Consider the following 19,092-nt stretch of genomic DNA (forward strand, 5'->3'; position numbering starts at 1 on the left):
TCTGGTCCTGTGTAACGAGACAGGGTTAATTAAAAATGTCCTAGTAAAGGATCCCTTTGGAATGAGTGACCATAACATTGTTGAATTCCATATTCAATTAGAGGGTGAGAAGGTTGGATCTCAAACAAGCGTGCTGAGCTTGAATAAAGGAGACTATGAAGGTATGAGAGCGGAATTGAGTAGAGTGGATTGGGAAAATAGATTAAAGGGTAAGACGATACATGATCAGTGGTGTACATTTAAGGAGTTATTTTACAACTTCCAAAAAATATATATTCCACTGAGAAGAAAAGGGTGTAAAAGAAAAGACAGCCTTCCATGGCTAAGTAAAGAAATTAAGGATAGTATTCGACTAAAAACAAGGGCATATAAGGTAGCCAAATCTAGTGGGAGGATAGAGGATTGGGAAAACTTTAAAAGACAGCAAAAAATAACAAAAAGATTGATTAAGAAAGGGAAGATAGATTATGAAAGTAAATTAGCAAAAAATATAAAAAAAAATAGTAAGAGTTTTTATAGTTATATAAAAAGAAAAAGGGTGGCTAAAGTAAATGTTGGTCCCTTAGAGGATGAGACTGGGAAATTAATGGTGGGAAATATGGAGATGGCAAAAACACTGAATGAATATTTTGTATCAGTCTTTACAGTAGAAGACACTAAGAATATCCCAACACTGGACAAACAGGGGGCTATAGGGGGGGAGGAGCTAAACACGATCAAAATCACTAAGGAAGTGGTACTCGGTGAAATAATGGGACTCAAGGCGAATAAATCACCTGGACCTGATGGCTTACATCCTAGGGTCTTGAGGGAAGTGGCAGTAGGGATTGTGGATGCATTGGTAATAATTTTCCAAAACTCCCTGGACTCAGCAAAGGTCCCAGCAGACTGGAAAACTGCTAATGTAACACCCTTATTTAAAAAGGGCAGTAGACAGAAGGCTGGAAACTATAGACCGCTTAGCCTAACATCTGTGGTAGGTAAAATTTTGGAGTCCATTATTAAGGAGATAGTAACAGGACATTTGGATAATCATCATTTAATAGGACAAAGTCAGCATGGTTTTATGAAGGGGAAGTCATGTTTGACAAATTTGCTGGAGTTCTTTGAGGAAGTAACATATAGGGTGGATAAAGGGGAACCAGTGGACGTAGTGTATTTAGACTTCCAAAAGGCATTTGACAAGGTGCCACACAAAAGATTATTGCTTAAGATAAAAAATCACGGGATTGGGGGTAATATTCTGGCATGGATAGAGGATTGGCTATCTAACAGAAGGCAGAGAGTTGGGATAAATGGTTCATTCTCAGAATGGCAATCAGTAACTAGTGGTGTTCCGCAGGGGTCGGTGCTGGGTCCCCAACTCTTTACAATCTGTATTAATGATTTGGAGGAGGGGACCGAGTGTAACATATCAAAGTTTGCAGATGATACTAAGATGGGAGGGAAAGTAGTGAGTGAGGAGGACATAAAAAACCTGCAAGGGGACATAGACAGGCTAAGTAAGTGGGCAGAGATTTGGCAGATGGAATACAATACTGGAAAGTGTGAGGTTATGCACTTTGGCAGGAAAAATCATAGAGCAAGCTATTATCTTAATGGCAAGAAACTGGAAAGTACTAAAGTACAAAGGGATCTGGGGGTCCTGGTGCACGAAACTCAAAAGGTTAGTATGCAGGTGCAGCAGGTGATTAAGAAGGCCAATGGAATGTTGGCTTTCATTGCTAGGGGGATAGAATATAAAAATAGGGAGGTATTGCTTCAGTTGTACAAGGTATTGGTGAGACCGCACCTGGAATATTGCATACAGTTTTGGTGTCCATACTTAAGAAAAGACATACTTGCTCTCGAGTCAGTACAAAGAAGGTTCACTCAGTTAATCCCGGGGATGAGGGGATGGACATAGGAGGAGAGGTTGAGTAGACTGGGACTCTACTCATTGGAGTTCAGAAGAATGAGAGGCAATCTTATTGAAACATATAAGATTGTGAAGGGGTTGGATCGGGTGGATGTGGGGAGGATGTTCCCGATGATGGGTGAAACTAGAACTAGGGGGCATAGTCTTAGAATAAGGGGCTGCTCTTTCAAAACTGAGATGAGGAGGAACTACTTCACTCAGAGGGTGGTAGGTCCATGGAATATGCTGCCCCAAAAAGCTGTAGAAGCTACATCATTACATAAATTTAACACAGAAATAGACAGTTTCCTAGAAGTAAAGGGAATTAAGGGTTACGGGGAGTGGGCAGGAATTTGGACATGAGTCTAGGTTTGGATCGGACATGGCCCTGTGGGTAGCGGAGCGGGCCCAGGGGCCGTGTAGCCTGATCCTGCTCCTATTTCGTGTGTCTAATTATTTTAGATTCAGGAGATGGTTCTGTGATAGTAGATTGGCGGTTAGGATCAGATCAGCCATGATCTTATTAAATGGCGGAGCAGGCTCGAGGGGCCGATTGGCCTACTCCTGCTCCTATTTCTTATGTTCTTATGTTCTTATGGCGGGTGACCAAGCGACTGGCCTGGAAACGCAAGCTTTCCACTCCGATTCGTCCCTGCGGCCAGCGGATGTGCTTTTCCACTCGGCCGGCACCTCCTTGCTCTGCGATGTCTCCCTGGGAGACCCACGCCCGATCGTTCCATTGTCCTGGCGCAGGAAAGTATTCGATATCATTCACGGGCTTGCGCACCCGGGCGTGCGTGCTTCACAGAAATTGTTAGCGTCCAAGTTCGTCTGGCGGGGAATGAGAAAAGATGTGCGTGACTGGGCCAGCACCTGCGTCGTGTGCCAGAGGGCGAAGGTGCAGCGCCACGTCAAAGCTCCTGTCGCCGTTTTCGAGGTACTGGAGCGGCGATTCGATCATGTTCATGTCGACCTCGTGGGCCCACTACCGCCGTCACAAGGGTTCACACATCTTCTGACAATCGTCGACCGTACTACCAGATGGCCGGCCATTCCTTTGATGTCCACCACCTCCGCAGATGTCGCCCGGGCTTTTCTTTCATCCTGGGTTGCACGTTTCAGCGTTCCATCGGACATTTCGTTGGACCGCGGGCCGCAGTTCTCGTCTGCTTTGTGGAACGCCGTGGCTTCAGGTTTGGGCACCATGCTCCATCGGACCACGGCTTACCATCCGCAGGCCAATGGGTTATGCAAACGCTTTCATCGCTCTTTGAAGGCGTCGCTGCGGGCTCCCCTCCAAGGGACCGCATGGATGGATAAGTTGCCATGGGTGATGCTCGGGTTGCGCATAGCGCCTAAAGAGGCCCTGCAGGCATCGGCCACCGAACTGGTTTATGGCCAGCCGCTCAGGGTTCCCGGCGAGTTTCTTCCGTCACCGACGCGTCAGTGATCAGCAGCTGAACAACTGGAGGCTCACCGGGCCGCAGCGCACTCTTTCCGGCCCATTCCGACTTCACAGCACGGACTGCCTGCGTCACATGTTCCACCGGAGCTTATGAGGGCTAAATTCATTTTTGTCCGGCAGGATGCCCACCGTAGTCCTCTCATGCCTCCATACATGGGCCCTTTCCGAGTACTGCAGGTGGGCGCCAAGAGTTTTCCAGTGGACGTCGGAGGTAAACCCGACCACATTTCCGTGGACCGCCTCAAGGCTGCACACCTGGACCTCGAGCAGCCAGTCGAAGCAGCACAGCCGCCGCGTCGTGGGCGACCGCCCGCGGCCGCCGCGCCTGACCCATCGGCCCCGCAACCCAACTCATCTCCTGCACCATCCGTTCCTCTCCGGGAATATCGGAGTCGCTCCGACAGGATTGTCCGACCTCCTCTGCGATTGACTTTTGCGATTAAAGACACTTCTGGGGGAGCGCATGTGGCAAAACCACCAATGGACTCCTGTACAAATGCATAACTGTCTTTAACCCAATGTTACAGCATCTATGTTTGTTTGCTGAGTGTAAATAAGCTTTCTGTAACAGTCCTGAAACAACACGATGACGTCATCACGTTGGTCACGGGATGCCCCGAACGGCGGGAAACGTGATGATGTCATGACGTCAGAGAGTGGGAGGTCCCTTGGTGAGACCTCGTGTAACAAGCTGCTGTAAAGACCTGTTTGCTGTTGCTCCTGCATGCTTTTGTTTTGTTCGCTTGTTTAATTAAATTCAGTTGATTTATTGAACTGACTCGACCTCAGTGCTTCAGTTAGGGATCAGTCGATTCCTACAATATCATTTAATTGTAGTGTAATTAGTGGTATTGATTTGATTTAAATTAATTAAAGGGTAAGTCATGGCAGGACAGCTCGGTCCCGTGGCATACTCCTCCTGCGCTATGTGGGAAATCAGAGACACTTCCTGTGTCCCTGACGACCAAGTGTGCGGGAAGTGTATCCAGCTACAGCTACTGACAGACCGCATTGTGGCGCTGGAGCAGCAAATGGATACATACTGGAGCATTTGCGATGCTGAGGACATCGCGGATGGCACATTTAGGGAGTTGGTCACACCGCAGGTAAAGACTGCACAGGCAGACCACCAGGCAGAGTAGTAGGCACAGGCAGGTAGTGCAGGGGTCCCCTGTGGCCACCCCCCTCTCAAACAGATATACCACTTTGGATATTGTTGAGGGAGATGGCTTATCGGGGGAAGGCAGCAGCAGCCAAATTCCTGGCAGCATGGGTGGTTCTGCTGCACAGGACGGGAGGAAAAAGACTGGGAGAGCTATAGTGATAGGGGATTCTATTGTAAGGGGAATAGATAGGCGTTTCTGCGGCCACAAATGAGACTCCAGGATGGTATGATGCTTCCCTGGTGCAAGGGTCAAGGATGTCTCAGGGCGGCTGCAGGGCATTCTGGAGGGGGAGGGTGAACAACCAGTTGTCGTGGTGCATATAGGTACCAACGATATAGGTAAAAAATGGGATGAGATCCTAAACGCTGAATATAGGGAGTTAGGAAGTAAATTAAAAAATAGGACCTTAAAGGTAGTAATCTCAGGATTGCTACCAGTGCCACGTGCTAGTCAGAGTAGAAATAGAAGGATATTTCAGATGAATACGTGGCTAGAGGAATGGTGCAAGCGGGAAGGATTCAAATTCCTGGGACATTGGAACTGATTCTGGGGGAGGTGGGTCCAGTACAAACTGGATGGTTTGCACCTGGGCAGGACCGGGACCGATCTCCTAGGGGGAGTGTATGCTAGTGCTGTTGGGGAGGGTTTAAACTAAAATGGCAGGGGGTTGGGAACCTGTGCAGGGAGACAGAGGAAAGGGAAGCAAGGATAGAAACAAAAGACAGGAAGGAGAAAAGCAAAAATGGAAGGCAGAGAAATCAAGGGTGTAAATCAAACAGGGCTACAGTAAATAATAATTCTAAAAGGACTAAGAGTGTTAAAAAAAACAAGCCTGAAGCCTTTGTGTCTTAATGCGAGGAGCATTCGTAATAAGGTGGATGAATTAGCTGCACAAATAGATGTAAACGGATACGATGTAATTGGAATTACAGAGACATGGCTCCAGGGTGACCAAGGCTGGGAATTCAACATCCAGGGGTATTCAATATTCAGGAAGGACAGGCAAAAAGGAAAAGGAGGTGGGGTAGCATTGCTGGTTAAAGAGATTAACACAATAGTAAGGAAGGATATTAGCTTTGATGATGTGGAATCTGTATGGGTAGAGCTGAGAAATACCAAGAAAACATTAGTGGGAGTTGTATACAGACCCCCAGACAGTAATACTGAAGTTGGGGATGGCATTAAACTGGAAATTAGAGATGCGTGCAATAAGGGCAGAGCAGTAATCATGGGTGACTTTAATTTACATATAGATTGGGCTAACCAAATTAGTAACAATACTGTGGAGGAGGAATTCCTAGAGTGTATACGGGATGTTTTCCTGGACCAATATGTCGAGGAACCAACTAGAGATCAGGCCTCCTTAGACTGGGTATTATGTAATGAGAAAGGATTAATTAGCAATGTTGTTGTGCGAGGCCCCTTGGGGAGGAGCGATCATAATATGATAGAATTCTTCATTAAGATGGAGAGTGAAGTAGTTGACTCAGAGACTAGGGTCCTGAATTTAAATAAAGGCAACTACGATGGTATGAGGCGCGAGTTGGCTAGGATGGATTGGGGAATGTTACTTAAAGGGTTGATGGTGGATAGGTAATGGCAAACATTTAGAGATCGCATGGATGAACTACAGAATTTGTTCATCCCTGTTTGGCATAAAAATAAAACAAAAAGGGTGACTCAACCGTGGATAACAAGGGAAATTAGAGATAGCATAAGATCCAAGGAGAGGACATATAAATTGGCCAGAAAAAGCAGCAAAACTGAGGATTGGGAGCAGTTTAGGATTCAGCAAAGGAGGACAAAGGGATTAATTAAGAGGGGGGAAATAGAGTATGAGAGTAAGCTAGCAGGGAACATAAAAACTGACTGTAAAAGCTTCTATTGATATGTGAAGAGAAAAAGATTGGTGAAGTCAAGCATAAGTCCCTTGCAGTCAGAATCAGAGGAATTTATAATGCGGAACAAAGAAATGGCTGACCAGTTAAATACATACTTTGGTTCTGACTTCACAAAGGAGGACACAAATAACCTTCCAGAGATTTCGGGGATCATAGGGTCTAATGAGAGTGAGGAATTGAATGAAATCAGTATTTGTAGGGAAATGGTATAAGGGAAATTGACGGGATTGAAGGCCGATAAATCCCCAGGGTCTGATAATCTACATCCTAGGGTACTTAAGGAAATGGCCCTAGAAATAGTAGTTGCATTGCTGGTCATCTTCCAAAATTCTATAGACTCTGGAATAGTTCCCATGGATTGGAGGGTAGCTAATGTAACCCCACTATTCAAAAAAGGTGGTAGAGAGAAAACAGGGAATTATAGACCAGTAAGCCTGACATCGGTAGTGGGGAAAATGCTAGAGTCCATTATAAATGATGTAATAGCAGAGCACTTGGAAAACAGTGACAGGATCGGACAAAGTCAACATGGATTTACAAAAGGTAAATCATGCTTGACTAATCTACTGGAATTTTTTGAGGATGTAACTGGTAGAATAGATAAGGGAGAACCAGTGGATGTGGTGTATTTAGACTTTCAGAAGGCTTTCGATAAGGTCCCTCTTACGAGATTGGCAAGCAAAGTTAAAGCACATGGGATTGGGGGTAAGGTACTGACTTGGATAGAGAACTGGTTGGCAGACAGGAAGCAAAGAGTTGGAATAAACGGGTCTTTTTCCGAGTGGCAGGCAGTGACTAGTGGGGTACCGCAGGGATCAGTGCCAGGACCCCAGCTATTCACAATATATATTAATGATATAGACAAGGGAACTAGATGTAATATCTCCAAGTTTGCAGACGACACAAAGCTGGGTGGGTGTGTGTGCTGTGAGGAGGATGCAGAGAAACTCCAGTATGATTTGGACAGGTTGGGTGATTCGGCAGATGCATGGCAGATGCAGTATAATGTGGATAAATGCGAGGTTATCCACTTTGGTGGCAAAAACAGGAAGACAGATTATTATCTGAATGGCAATAGATTGGGAAAATGGGAAATGCAATGAGACCTGGGTGTCCTTGTGCACCAGTCGCTGAAGGTAAGCATGCAGGTGCAGCAGGCGGTTAAGAAGGCAAATGGTATGTTGGCCATCATAGCGAGAGGATTCGAGTACAGGAGCAAGGATGTCTTGCTGCAGTTGTACAGGGCCTTGGTGAGACCACACCTTGAGTATTGTGTGCAGTTTTGGTTGCCTTATCTGAGGAAGGATGTTCTTGCCATGGAGGGAGTGCAGCGAAGATTCACCAGACTGATACCTGGGATGGCAGGAATGACGTATGAAGAGAGATTGAGTCGATTAGGCTTATATTCGCCAAAGTTTAGAAGAATGAGAGGGGATCTCATTGAAACTTATAAAATTCTAATAGGACTAGACAGACTCGATGCAGGAAGGATATTCCCGATGGAGGGGGAGTCCAGAACCAGGGGTCACAGTCTAAGGATAAGGGTGAGAAGTCACACAACACCAGGTTATAGTCCAACAGCTTTATTTGAAATCACAAGCTTTCGGAGCGCTGCTCCTTCGTCAGGTGAAGTCTTTGCAGCAGCAGCGCTCCGAAAGCTTGTGATTTCAAATAAAGCTGTTGGACTATAACCTGGTGTTGTGTGACTTCTCACATTTGTCCACCCCAGTCCAACACCGGCATCTCCACATTAAGGATAAGGGGTAAGCCATTTAGAACTGAGATGAGAAGGAATTTCTTCACCCAGAGGGTGGTGAACCTGTGGAATTCTCTACCACACAAGGCAGTTGAGGCCAACTTATTAAATATATTCAAGAAGGAGTTAGATATATTTCTTAAGGCTAAAGGGATCAAGGGATATGGGGAGAAAGCAGGGACAGGGTACTGAATTTGGATGATCAGCCATGATCTCATTAAATGGCGGATCAGGCTCGAGGGGCCGAATGGCCTACTCCTGCTCCTATCTTCTATGTTTCTAGAAAGGGTAGGAATTCCAGAGCATCCAAGGCAATAAATGCTGTCAGCCATCTGAATAAACACTTTGTTAACTTGTGTTTGTTGACAATATAGTTTCTCCTTATTTTCTCCCCAAGCATTGGCTTATGGTTGTGTTGTTTTGAGCCTAATGGTAGCACCCCTCTACTGCCTGATTTTACTGAAGCTTGATCAGCGCAGACCAGAGACTGAATTTACAACTTCCTGTTTCCACAGCTGAGCGGACCAATGAGCAGGCAGGTTGTTTATCAAACGCGCCAACTGAAGGGAGCTGGCGCTGAGCCGTCCAATCAGCGGGTATAAAAGGGGGCGGCCATGAGGACAGGAGGGGCCCGGACCTTGGAGGCAAGCAAGTTAGGTCGCCCTGGAAAGTAATTCAATCTTTTATCTCCAGCATTCCCATTACTGCACCCAGACACTAAACCTCATTTTCTTTTCCAGTCTGGTCGATCATTGATCTCTCTGAAGGGATCGCGTCTGCACAAAAAGCCCAAGTTGCATTTGTAATTCTTTTCTTACTGCTACCAGTTTAGTTGATTACTAGTGGGATAATACAATACACTGGCTGGAGTATCACCAGGAACGGAATTCAAACAAATTTCATCTATTTTTTAAAAACCACGTTCAGACCCGTGGCTCACAAATGCAGATTTTTTTCTTCCTTTCTTCGTGTTTTTATATGTAGATCTTTACTTACCAAGGTGACTCACTGATACACTGCAGTTCAACGTTATAACTGGCCCGCCCACGTTGCAATGGTGTCCAGTGTGCACATGCACAGTCTTTGTATCTCAGGTGATTCCAATCACACAGGGGAGCAGGGGGGAGACCATTGATGGAAACCAATGGGAGACAGTACTATGGGACCAATCAACTCGGGTGGGGGGGGCCTGAAAACTTCTCGCAGACCACTAGGGAGCCGCGGGCACCTCTCACCCCACCTGTTGGGAATCCTTGACACAACCCACGTGTCCCCAGCAGCCAATCATAGGAGGTGGTGACAAAGGTGAAAAGAATCATGATTTATACAAGTGGAATCGCGAGTTGGGGTGAGTTTTCATTAGAAATCATGGTCAGAATTTTCCAGGGTGATAGCGGGCGCGATCAGTAGCGGGCCGGGTCGGAAAGTTGTTATTTTTGACAGCGGATACCCGCTGCCATCTTGCTCCCACGCACCTTTCCCCCAGGCGTGCCTGTCATCGCGGAGCCGACCCAACCGGCAGCGGCAGGCAACTCAATTGAGATGATTATTGTATTGACTTGTATGTGGGTTCAATGATGACACATTCATGAAAGAGAATGAGTTTTAATCTAAAGTCTGTTCAACTCTTTTTAACAGCTTTACAGGAGACATCATGCTAGTATTCCATCTAGATCGAAACTGAAACTAAACTCAACTGCTTGTCTCTCACATGACCTCTGCTGGTCAGGCATAAGTAATCAATACATGCAAACATGCTGGTAAGGCATCATAATCAAACAGGCAAATACCATCACTATTTGCTGATATCATTACATCTCCTTTTCTTAAAACAAAAGTTTTTTACTTTTAACTAACAACATGTTTTCTTTGTATTAATCTGCATTTTAACTGTAACACTTAATGAACTTACATTATCATTATCATGATCAAGGTTTTTTAACCTTGTTTTGTGTGTTCACATGAAATATGTAAATACACTAGAACTTGAAGAAAGAATAAGATAACATTACTTCCTTCTATAACAATAGTCCTTAAATTTGCTCAATGAGTCTCTCAGGAGACTTCATGTGTCTTGAGGATTTTCTGATTGATTGTCCTTGAATCTGAGTTGTTGCCTCAGATGATGTGTTCTCAGCTGTGTGATCAGGTTGTTCAACAGTATCAATCTCTTGACCTGCTGTGTGGTCAGGTTGTTCAACAGTATCAGTCTTATGACTTGCTGTGGCTGGTCCCATGAGAAGATCTCGACGATTTCTTCTCAGAACAGCACCCTCATCTGTCTGAATGGTGTATGATCTTGGTTGAACTTCACTCAGGACAGTTCCCTTCTGAGTCCATATGTTTGTTTTATCTTTGAACCTTACTTGGTCACCAGTGTGGAGTTCAGGTAGGTTTTGTGTTCCTCTGTCATAGTAGTACTTTTGCTTTTCTTTCTGTTGTTCTTTGAACTTCCTCACTTTCTCCCCCTCTTTTGTTTTCAGGAGGTTCTCCGGGATGGGTAGGTTTGACCTTAGCCGACGTCCCATAAGGAGTTGGGCTGGTGACTTACCACACTCGAGCGGCATTGTGCGGTATACAAGCATGCTCTGGTAGAAGTCAGTTCCACTGTCTTTTGCCTTGTACATCAGTCTTTTCACTGTCTGGACCGATTTTTCCACTAGTCCATTGGACTGTGGATAGTGAGGACTTGACGTTGTGTGGACAAAGTCCCACTCTTTGGCAAAGTGTCGGAAACTTGCATTGTAAAACTGGGGTCCGTTGTCTGTGAAGACCTCGCTTGCCACGCCATGTCTGGAGAATATGGCTTTCATACATGTTATCACAGCATCTGCAGTGGTGGTGTGCAGTCTACAAACCTCTGGATACAGGGAGTAATAGTCTGTGACTACAAGATAGTCCTTCCCTTGACATATGAATAGGTCAGCGCCTACCTTCTGGTAAGGTCTGTCTGGTGCTGGGTGTGGCTTTAGTGGTTCTACCGGATTGCTTGCTCGATATTTCAGGCATATTGTGCAGTTTGACACCTCATTTGTCACATCTTGGTTGATTCGTGGCCAGTACATCACCTCTCGTGCTCTTTTCTTACACTTTTCGATTCCCAGATGTCCTCCATGGATCATTTTTAGCATCTCTTTTCTCAGACTCTTTGGGATAACTATTTTACTTCCTTTGTAGATGATGTCTTCGACCACTGATAGTTCTGCCCTGCAGTTCCAGTACTCTGCCATGTCAGGTGAGCAGTCTTGCTTCATGTTGGGCCATCCATCCAAGATGCTTTTCCTCAGTCGTCTCATTGTTTCATCTTTGTTTGTCTCTGTCGTTATGAGCTCCATTTTTGCATCTGCTATGGGCAGTGCACTTGTGATCATGTCCACGTAGGCGTTCACTTTTTCATCCATTGTGGTGTTTGCGGGCTTACTTGGGTCAACAGCTCTGGACAACGTGTCTGCTGTATACATCAGCTTACCCGGTGTGTACGCAACATTCAGTGTATAGCGTTGCAGCCTGATCATCATTCTTTGTATTCTAAGCGGACAGCTATTTAGTGGCTTTTGGAACAATTCAATCAAGGGCTTATGGTCAGTCTCTACACTGATTGCTTGTCCTGCCACAAACTGGTGAAATCTTTCACAGGCGTATGTGATGCTGAGCAGCTCCTTTTCTATTTGAGCATATCGTGTCTCCGCGTCTGTCATTGAGCGCGATGCATATGCAATAGGTTGCCAGTAGTCATATTTTTGCAGAAGAACGGCACCGAGCCCACTCTGTGATGCATCTGATGATATCTTGATGGGTCTCGCTGGGTCATAAAACCTCAGAACTGGTTCCTCTGTGAGCAGTTTCTTTAGATCGCTCCATGACTTCTCATGCTCATGATTCCATTCCCATTCTATGTTCTTTTCAGTTAGTCTTCTCAGTGGCGCCATCTTTTCTGAGAGGTTGGATATGAATTTACCCATGTAGTTGATCATTCCATTAAACCTCTGCACGTCCTTTTTGCATTGTGGCTTTGGCATATTCTCAATGGCGGACACCTTTCTGGGATCTGGTCTGATGCCCTCACTGCTAAGGATATCTCCCACGAATGTCAGTTCTGTCACCCCGAGCTGGCATTTCTCTCTATTCAGCTTCAGGTTTGTTTTCCTTGTTGCTTCCAGCACTTTTTTCAGTCTCTCGTCATGCTCAGTTCTCGTGGTTCCCCATACTATGATGTCATCCATTGATGTATCAACTCCCTCCAGGTGCTCATAGATCATATGGATAGTTTTGTGATATACTTCAGGAGCTGAGGCAATGCCAAATGGTAACCTTAGGAATCTGTATCTGCCAAATGGACTGTTGAATGTGCACAGTCTTGAACTTGCTTCGTCCAATTTCATCTGCCAAAATCCTGATGATGCATCTAACTTGCTGAAATACTTTGCATTTGCAAACTGTGCCATGATTTCCTCACGTGTAGGAAGCTTGAAGTGCTCTCTCTTTATTGCTCTGTTTAGATCTCTTGGATCCAGGCAAATTCTGAGCTTTCCATTCTTTTTGTCCACAACGACGAGGGAACTCACCCACTCAGTTGGCTCATCTATCTTCTGAATCACGTTCAGGCTTTCCATCCTGTCCAACTCTGCCTTCAGTTGCTTTTGAAGAGCAAACAGAACTTTTCTGCATGGATGTATGACCGTTGGCATACTTTTATCTACTCTGATCGTGTGTTCTCCTGGCAGGCAGCCTAGACCCTTAAATAGGTCGTTGTACTCTTTCATGAGTTCATCATAGACTGTCTCTCCTTCGCTTTCCACAACGAGGACTCTCTTTACCAGGTTCAGTCTCTCACAGGCTTTTAAACCTAGTATGGCTTGCACATCCTTTGGCACCACGATTAATGCTAGCGTGTGCTCTCTGTCCTTGTGTGTTACTTTGACAATGCATCTTCCTTTCACTGGTATATCAGTACCTGAGTATCCTGTCACTTTCACTTTTATTCCATGTATCTTTGGTCTGGGTCTAATTTTCTTAAAATCAGTCTCTGATATCACATTAACTTGTGCTCCAGTATCCAATTTAAATGGAATGTGTATGTCATTCACTTTTAGTGTCAACATCCAGTCTCTTTCTTCTTTTTTGTTTTCAGACACAACATCTACATAGAACTCCTCTATCTCGCTTTCATCTACTGCATGGACCTTGCTTTGTTGCGCTTGGTTCTTGCAGCAACGGGCATAATGGTTGTTCTTGTTGCAACTATTGCATGTTTTACCATACGCTGGACACTTTCTTGGTGGATGCTGTGTACCGCATCGACTACATGTCTTTCGATTGTCCCTTTCATTTTCGTTCGCTGGCCACGCCTCTTTTTTCACATTGGCGCTCTTTTTGTTAAACGGTTTGTATCCGTTCTTTCTTACTGCATCCACGTTGCAGCTATTGTCACTGAACAGCTCCTTTGCCTGCGACTTCACAGTCTCTGTAGCCCTACACAGTGCTATGGCTTTTCCCAGGTCTAGATCTTGCTCTCTTAGCAGTCTTTCCCTTAGACTATTATCTGGAATACCACACACCAGTCTGTCTTTTATCAGCGAGTCTGTCAGTCCCCCAAATTCACATGTTTTGCTTCGGTTTCTCAGTTCAGTCACATACTGATCAATAGTCTCACCCGTTTTCTGTACACGTGAAAAATCTGTGCCTCTCAAACGTCATGTTACGTTTAGGTATGCAGTAGGCCTCAAACTGTTCCATTATTTTATCTAGCTTCATTTTGTCTCCATCAGCAGCGAATGTGAAGTTATTATACACCTCCAGCGCTTCATCACCCATGACATGTAAGAACACTGACGATTTCTTTTTATTACTTTTCTTGTCAGCTCCGATTGCTGATAAATACAACCCCACACGTTGTTTGAACCTTCTCCAATTTTCAGCCACATTACCTGTCAACTGAAGCTTCGCCGGTGGGAGTAAACCTTCCATTTTTCACTTCGTTAGCTATTCACCAATGGTAAGTAACGATGTTCTCTTTTGGCTTGCTAATATGTGGAGAGCTGATTTTGCTTACTTGCCACTATCTCGTCGAGTTGCTAACTTCAGATTTTTCCTCTTCATCTCTTTCAATCACTTCTGACACCATGTATTGACTTGTATGTGGGTTCATTGACGACACATTCATGAAAGAGAATGAGTTTTAATCTAAAGTCTGTTCAACTCTTTTTAACAGCTTTACAGGAGACATCATGCTAGTATTCCATCTAGAACGAAATTGAAACTAAACTCAACTGCTTGTCTCTCACATGACCTCTGCTGGTCAATACATGCAAACATGCTGGTAAGGCATCATAATCAAACAGGCAAATAACATCACTATTTGCTGATATCATTACAATTATCAGGTAGTTTACAGGCACTTAAGAGCCTTTTTTTCACTTACTTCTTAAATTTCCCTGCATGGCCACAGGATTCACACAGCTCGGGAACCACGTCTGTCAACCTGAGGCGGGAGTTCCGTAGCCATTGCTCCAGCTGTTTACTTGACAGCATCAAATGTTCAGTGAAAGGTCCCACCTGACAGATGATCACTTTCCTCAGGCAGAAGCTGTTGCTCAGTCCATTTCCAGCACAGATTCGGCAGGCTGCAAGTGTTTCCAGCAAAGTCTCCATCCAGTGTCACCTCATTGGAAGAACTCTCTCACCATTGACAGAATGCTTCTGTCATCTGTACTTCACCTGCCATCTATTCCATCAACATGGGTGCCGTTTATACTATCTCATCTTAGTCCTCAGAATCGGACCAAATGAGCCCCAACACCAGCAGCATCAGGCACACCAGCCGCACCAACAACAGCACCAACCTTCTCCGCAATCACCTGATGCTGCACAGGACAGAGGGCATCAGCACCTGAGCACATTGCTGCCCGGGAGGTCAGGGATGGCCTTATCATGGCCAGATTTACTTCACTTGATGCTTTACACCCATATGGCTGCCACATGATGCGCCAAGTTGGCACCACCCCACACCAACACCATAAAGCATCCCTACAATGACCAAGCCATTCCTTTCACATTCATGATCATTGCGGGGGAGTACCGTTATGTCTCACCATTCACTGCAACTCACTAAGCCACTTCCAAAGGTGCACATAAATCTGTCCAAGCCCGGAATGTGTTGAAAATAAAGATTTTTATGTTTGACTCAACATAAACAGAAACTTTACTTAAACATTGGATAAAACACCCAAGTGGCTACCCTTGTGTGTTGTTAGTTGGTATGATTGTATTAGGATAAGGGTGAGTGTGAGGGGTGGCTAGTGAGATGGGGATGTATTGGCCCAGAAATTCGGGTCGGGGGCTTCCCACGGGTGCAAGCCCCCGACCTACACTTACATATCGCGCTGACATTTGAAGACTGGGCCTGCGTGGATTTCCGGTCTGTGGCCGGGTTCAGCTCCCGGCGCGCTGTGCGTGCGTGATCCAGCGGCGTACTTAGTGCGATGAGCCGGCTGGGATCACGTGAGCACTGGGCAACCAATGGGAGTTTACAAAAGTCCATTCATGAGTTAGACATAAGACCTGTCAAACTCATGAACAGTCCGGGCGCCCAAAACACTACTTAAACTAAAAATAAAAGTTAAAAAAACATTCCAATAATTAAATTAACTATTAATAACTTTAAAAAACTATTTTAAACAATTATTCAAATTTCTGCCAACATTTTTTTTTCAAGACCTCGGGTCCAAAAATACACACTGTAAATTCTTTAAAAATAATAAACCTGTGGAAAAAAATTTCTAACTTTAATTATTAGACCACTTACCTTATAAAACTAAGTCCTTACGTCTGCTTTTTACATTCGTAAAAAGTGGAGGCCTTCACACACGGACAAACCTGTCAAAAAAAACGAAGTTCAACGCGTACGCGCTGCCTCAAACGTCGCAAGGGAACCGCCTCTTAACCCCTTGGTTCAGAGGAGAGGAAATGCCGGTTTTCCGCGCATGCGCTGTGCATGCTGAAATCCGGCACTTCCAATGGGCCCACGCGTGAGTACCCCGTCCGTATTCACGCGTTGGGACCGGAATTACTGGGCCAGTAATATAGATAGAGAGAGAGGGATGGGTGGAGGTGCAAGGTAAGTCAGTGTGAGTAAGGATGTGCAGGAGTAGGGTAGGGTAGGCAGAGTGATGGGGATGTGATGAGAGGCACAGTAGGATGCAGTTGAGTGTGGCTTTGTACTAACATTTCCTGATCTAATGAGACATTGAAATGTTTGTGGCACTGCAGCCTGGTCCTCCTGACCACATCCCTGCTTGTGACCTCCTCTGCAATCTGTAACCAGGCTGTCTTGGCTTCCTGGGGAGGTCTTTTCCACCCATTGGAAGGGAAGAGGACCTCTCTGTGTGCTCTGACTCCCTCCACAAACATATGGAGGGAGTCATCGGAGAACCTGGGTGCAGCCCTCTGCCTCTGTGCCGTCATTGACAGTGTTTGCAGCACTCCAATGCTGTAGTGCACTGACAGCACTATGTTAGTTTAAACATCAAATGTAATGTAGCCCCACTCCGTTTAAAGATCCCGGCTGAAAACGCATCATGAATGACGTCACCAGACCTGCTCCATCTCATTGGGCGTGAGAGTTGGCATTACTGAATCCATGGTCTTAGTATTTTGTGGTGTGTCAAAAGTAGAGGTTTTGCCCCATGAGAGATATATATAAATAATTCCATTTTTTTGTTTGTCAGCTTAATATGATGTCTTCAGTGCTTCTTTGGAACACTGTAATGGCTGCTCCAGTGAGCCTTTGATCCACAGATATTCAAACTATAGATTCTTCAGACAAGCAAAAAGTGGTTTATATGTTTCCATTGTGACTACAAAAACCTGCTTGTGCTTCCCGATTGTGTCAGATGTCATTAGAATCCTAATAAACTGCTGAAAACCTTGTACATTTAGGATTTAAAATGGTTGAAGTTTAGATTGCCTGACTGTTGAGAAGAAATCTTTCAATCTTCAAAAGAAAAGGTGCTTTATGATCCACAGACTATATTGGAATCTTCAATTGCGTATTTGACTTTGTTGCCAGAATGTATAATGAGCGCTGTGAGGCATCATCCCATTTAATCCAGAGATTAAAACAGGTGCAACGCATACAAATTCCTACCCCTAGGACTTTGTGGTACAGATTTTCCAATTGTTATGGGCTCCGAGCCACTGAGCACCATTTTCTGCCACAAGTGAGGTCAGGCATATAGAAGGGCTGATTTTCCTAGCCCTTACCCCCAAGGAATACTCAGTTCCCTGGGCATTAGGGTCAAGAAAAAGGTGTGGGACTCGTATCGCCAGCTCTCCACCCTGTAACACAGCCCTGGGATTTCTGAGGCTTTCCTGTGGAGGGCAGTAGGGGTGTGGCGCTTGACTTGTGCCTGACATATGTGGGGGCAAGTCAGATCTATTCTCATATTGCTGTGACTGAGCAGTGGAGGTGTCCTGGATTGTGTGAGAATAAATGAATCGGGGCTACTCTCCAGGTAGCATTTAGTGACTGGCATAATGAGGTGGCGAGTAGCATCACTCACTATCTGGGCATACAGGGAATGAAACCTCTTCCTGTCCATGAATTGATGGGGCAATCAGACAGGTCTTCATAGCCACATGGGTTGTATCAATGCCACCCTGCACATGTGGGAATCCAGCCTTTCTGAGGAAGTTAATGTCTCCATCTCTTTCTCTGTTTTGCCGTGTCCATGTGGAACTGAATAAACTTAGAGGCGTGTCTGAACAAGGCATCCGTGACTTGTCTAATGCAGTGTGCACTGTTGACTGACTGATGTGACTAATGACACCAGGGGCTGACTGGAAGCATCCGGATGCATAAAAGTTAAGTGCTGTTGTCACCTTCACAGTCACAGACAAGGCAGTGCACCTGGTGAAAAGAGGCTGCAAGTCAGGTTCCAAAACCTGGCCGATCTCTGTCACGGTGTCGGGGGGGGGGTGAGAATTCAACCTTCAAGACACTACCTTCGGGAAGTATCCAGACAGGACCCCCGTGGTCTGTCGAGCTTGTGGTGCGGATACCTGCAGGTCGGGTGTTGCCTGCGTGTATGATGGAGTCCCCAGAGGGAAATCCATTATTTCACTTTGCACAGCAGCTTTTAAACTCTCAGCAAGTTTTACAAAGTGCTTTTAAATGCTCAGACACTGCAGCTTCAAAGTACTGGAAGTGACTCCCAGCCAAAACAGTGTTATAGAATTACACTGCGGTGTGACCTTTCACCTGCCTGAGGGGCACTGCACAAGCTCAGCACTGCCCCCTTTATAGTGACAGTGATTTCCAGAGGCAGTAAGTTGGCGGAAACAAAGGGAAATCTTAGGGGCACTTGGCCATGCTCCCTGATTCATTTGCATATGGTGGGTCATGCTTCTGGTGGGCAGATCAGGGTGTCAGTGGGGTGGGGATTCAGTGGAAGGTCTCTCCTGATTTTACCTGCCAGATCACCACTACATCATCTGAAAACGTGCAGTTTTTTAAGAGGGAAGTTCAGGCTATGGTCCATTCCCCAGCACGAGTATGCTTTAGCTTGATAGGCGCAAAAACAAGTTTGCAGATTGTTGCGTTTGCAAAGATAATCCAGAGACCGTCAGTGAGTTCAGTTCATGCTGCTTTTAATATGGCTGCCACACACACACCCCCTCAGGCACAAGCAATCGAATACCTATACACAATACAATGATAACAGCACTATCAAACTCCATGTGCTCAGGCCAAGGCAATCGAGTACCTATCACCAAATGTCAGACATAACATTTCCTCCCCCCTCACAGAATTTCAAACATGAAATGTAGTGACAAAGTCCTGTAGGTGGCCAGGGCGAGAACGTGTACGAACAGGCCGAGGTGTGGACTGGTGAGGAGCAGGCTGAGGC

The sequence above is a fragment of the Somniosus microcephalus genome, chromosome 14 (assembly GCF_052327205.1).
Source record: "Somniosus microcephalus isolate GS21.2 chromosome 14, FLI_Smic_1.0, whole genome shotgun sequence".
Taxonomy (NCBI): domain Eukaryota; kingdom Metazoa; phylum Chordata; class Chondrichthyes; order Squaliformes; family Somniosidae; genus Somniosus; species Somniosus microcephalus.